We start from the raw sequence: 4,302 nt of genomic DNA, 5'->3' as shown, positions 1-4,302 counted from the left end.
GAAACAAGTAAAAGAATAAAAGAATACATACTGACGCGTATCGCATATCTACAAACTTTGAACTTCAAAAAGATATCGTTATGTGTCTCATTGTGTGCGGTTGTGAGCACTGACCTACTTTAGTTTTCGCATTAAATTCTTATATAATCGTAAACTACGTCATCTGAAGCATATTTGAAGAAAATTTCGTAAAATATCCATTTTTCTGAATGTTATGCGGAAACAAACCTGGGGACAGGGTGCACATTTGAGTAGGTAAGGCTCTGTGTGTACCCACAGAAGGTTTGTGGGTGGGGGAAACATGCCAATCGGTTGTCACCAGGTAAGTTTCACTGAGGTCATTGACAAAAATGAAAGTGAAATCTTCCCTAATCTACTTTCACCGTGTATTTCCTATTAAAACTATTTCTTTCTCTCTTAATCAGCCACTTACTTTTTTATATTTTGTATGTTGCAAATAATGATAATAAACCTATATAACAAAGTTCTCGTGAAAGTAAATGGTGTAAAAGAGGGCAGAGGGGAGGTGCTTTTTTCGGAAAAACATTGATATCATACAAAGTTAAACCAGTCAATGGCTTAAAAACCATCAGATAAATATTCAAGTTTCAATTTTGCTCAGAATTGTTACGAGGTAAGTTTGTGCTTTACAACTTCCTAATTTAATTTCTTTAAAACCATCTTTTGATTGTTTTACAAATACTTCACAAAGTCACTTTCAATACTTTTCACTACATCATAACCACTCAATTTTGCCTCATGACTTCGTTTACTCATAACTTTCAGAAAAATTGATGTTTTTTTCTTTTTTGTTTTTTTTCCTGAAATGTTCTACAAATACCTTTCAGATTCAGGGTCGGATTTAAACCATAGGGATCACGGTACACTTCAGGTTCGGTGGGCCCCTTATAGACAAGAATTAAAATCTTAGAAAATTGCCAAATTTAAATCTCAAAACCTATCTCTTTCAAATAATTAAATTTGATGAGTTAGGAGAGAAAGTTTAAACAAATGACCGAAAATGTCGCTTTATTGATACACTTGTTCATGCCGCCTGAATGCTGATCGCTTCGCGCATCATACAGAGGAGCTTGGCTCGGGAAAACATCCCCTCCATCTTAGAACCATCTGGATTGTCCAAATGTGATGGGAAGAGATCTGATGGCCTCACCCTGTGTCCCTGGTCCCTTGTCTGAGATGTCACAGTTAGCGACTCTTTTTCTTCTTCTCACATCCTGGATACTGCGGTCAAGACGAGATCCACAGCTTCTGTGGCCGACCGGAACAAAATCTTGAAATACCGCAATCTGTCAGCCAACTACATTTTCCATCCTTTGGCGTTCGAGACGTTTAGTGGGGTCGGACCACTTACTGTGAGATTCCTGTCTTCATTGGCAACTCGCCTTGCAGAGGTTAGAGTTCGGGTTTTAGAGTTAGGGTTAGGGTTGGGGTTAGGGTTAGGGTTAGGGTTAGGGTTATGAATGAGGTTATGGCAAAAAATAATCATAACCCTGTAGGAAAGTGGTTATACACCATTAGGTGTATACCCGCTTCCGTACATTAAATTCTGAAGAAACAACGAAACGCAGATTCCGATCCATCAACACAACAATGTTTATTTACAGAGTTAATAGGCAGCAATTCGCCCTTTGGCCGCCGAGACGCCGCCAGTAATGTTGGTTGGCCATTTGTCCAGCTCCAGAGCTGGAATGTTGGAATGAGCTGCCTCCAGAGCCGGAATGTTGGAGACACTGCTTGACACGTCTGGGCTCATGGCCGGTCGGCCGAGAAAGAGAATGAATAAGGGCGCCAAACTTGGATGTCCAATCACCACGCATGCGCATGAGACAAGGCGTTACTACATGGCTCCCCTGCGAGTGCTGAAAGCACGAAAATAGAAAATTTGGAGGAACGCCTGAGGCAAGATGGCCACCGAAACCAACCACAAGATGTGGAACAAACACACACAAAGAAAAATCAAAGAAATGAATGTACACTTGTGAGATACATGCATGCAATGTACAAATGAATTGACAATGACAAAACAACTGTGATGACAACTGTCCAGGAAACTGGAATCACGCGATGTAAAAGTCTGATTGTTTTTTTCTGAAAGGAAAGAAAATATATGAGTGCACAAGTGTGTGTGTGAGAAAAAAAACACAGAACATAGTAAAAGTGTCTGTAACATAGACTGTGAAAAGTCTTAAAACACTGATATGGAGAAAACCATTTCGTATTAAAATTCCACAAGGAGATAGAATGTCCATACGCAGGAAGTTGCAGTCAAGGAGCAGAGCTGTAGTTGAGCGTCGATGCTGGGTGGGACCTGTGTTACCTGGTACGGAATATTCTATAAAAGTTACACAAGGAGATTTAGAATGTTCATACGCAGGATGTTGCGGTCAAGGAGCAGAGCTGTAGTTGAGTGTCGGATGCTGGCTGGGACCTGTTACCTGGTACTGAATATTCTGGATGGTCTGTTGATCGTGAGTGGAAAACATCCACTCTAACAGAGACGAGATAAAAACCGGGCTTGTTGATGTTGGTGTTGCTGGCGACGACAATGTGGTACAGTACCTTGGTGGTGAAGACGTCGGCGCTGGAAACTGGTTATAGCTGTGTTCTGTATGTGTGTGGTGGTAAGGATGTCATGTTGACGCTGTTGGTGAATCTTGTAATACGTAGTTGAAAGTGCTGCTGCTGTGTATAGGACGAATAATACATTTGTGGCAACACAGCCATATTGCTCGAATTATTGTTGTTGTTCGACTGCAGCTTTTGAATTAACTGCTGTAAGTGCTGCTGCTGTTGCGTATCAGGAGAGAGAAATTTGACAGGGCGTCTATTTGAGAGGTACCGTTGGTGGCATTGCTGGAAAATGCTGTCATGAATTCGGAGCTGCGAGCGAAAATGACCAAAAGATCCCGTGCAAATGAAGATAAGCCAGTAACTCTTCCATTCTCCGGCCGAGAGAAACGGAGAGGTGACGAAATATGCTGAACTGGGAACAAGTAAGCATCAATAAATGTTATGTACTCACTGAAATGTAACTGTGCATTTTACTGCTATTTTCAGCAAGTAGAGGACGCTGTGTAAGAATGAATTGACGTCTCGTGAAACATGTAGGAAACTGCTCAAAAAGTTGTTAGGATGAAATAACCGTGAAATTTTTTGTGTGAAAAACCACAAAGGTCTTAGCAGTAAAGAAATTTTCGGTTATGGGCTCTGGAAGTCATTGACAAAATGAAAAACTTTAACGTAGAAAAATTTTCTTAGTTTTTCACTTGTGATAGATGAGAATGTAGAGGCAATCCTGATGTTGAACGTCGCGAAACATACGAATTCAATGGCTGTTGAAACGAGATCTGTAGATCTTTTAGCTCGGGGTACCAATTGTAGTATTGATATGTAGCTCAGATTTTCGGCTGCAGTCGTTCTTTATTCAGGGTCATCAATTGTAGGAAATCTCCGGGCTGCGTTTGTTCTTGAGTTGGGTAGCTGTTCGAAATGCCGTATTTACTTATGTCTGCAGCGGCAGTGTAGTATTATTGGTCGGTAGATCAGAATCCTCGGCTGCGGTTGTTCTTACTCGGGGTCACCAATTATAGGGAAGTGGTTATACACCATTAGGTGTACACCGTTTCCGTACATTAAATTTCTAAAAGAAACAACGGAACGCAGATTCCGAACCATCAACACAACAATATTTATTTACAGAGGAAATAGGCAGCACTTCGCCCTTTGGTTGCTGAGACGCCGTCAATGATGTTGAGTGGTTATTTGTCTAGCTCCAGAGCTGGAATGTTGGAATGAGCTGCCTCCAGAGCCGGAATGTTGGAGACACTGCTTGACACGTCTGGGCTCATGGCCGGCCGGCCGAGAAAGAGAATGAATAAGGGCGCCAAACTTGGATGTCCAATCACCATGCATGCGCATGAGACAAGGCGTTACTACAACCCTAACCGTAACCCTAAAACTAACCCTAACTCTAGAACCCGCATATGCGTATAAATTACGATTAAACCGGATGAAATATGTCACAGGGAATAACACACTTAACACCAGCAGAAATTTATTGTTTACAAAAGAGCACTGACTGTATTCAGCTGAATAGACGTCAGTGATTGGTTGAAATTACAGAAATACGACAACTTTAACATGAAATAACTTGCGATGTACAACTTTTTGTTAAGAAGGCTAAGAGAAAAAGTTGTTTCGTATGACACATTCTACCAGTGTCCCAAGTTTGAAAGTGTTTCGTTAAGAAAACAAGTGTTGCCCGTCAAATCATAAAGATCC

The 4,302-nt window shown here is 41.2% G+C and overlaps 1 protein-coding gene across 1 annotated transcript in view; it reads left to right on the top strand.

Moving 5' to 3' along the window:
• Positions 1 to 495: 495 nt before the first annotated feature.
• The window catches only part of LOC106883257 (uncharacterized), a 27,597-nt gene continuing 23,790 nt past the window's right edge, over positions 496 to 4,302 (top strand). The window contains exon 1 of the mRNA XM_052973077.1: positions 496 to 634. The gene's annotated coding sequence lies outside the window, so the exon portion shown is untranslated. The remainder of the gene's footprint in view (positions 635 to 4,302) is intronic.

This window comes from Octopus bimaculoides, chromosome 1 (assembly GCF_001194135.2).
Source record: "Octopus bimaculoides isolate UCB-OBI-ISO-001 chromosome 1, ASM119413v2, whole genome shotgun sequence".
Classification (NCBI taxonomy): domain Eukaryota; kingdom Metazoa; phylum Mollusca; class Cephalopoda; order Octopoda; family Octopodidae; genus Octopus; species Octopus bimaculoides.
This window is presented reverse-complemented; position numbering and strand designations above follow the sequence as displayed.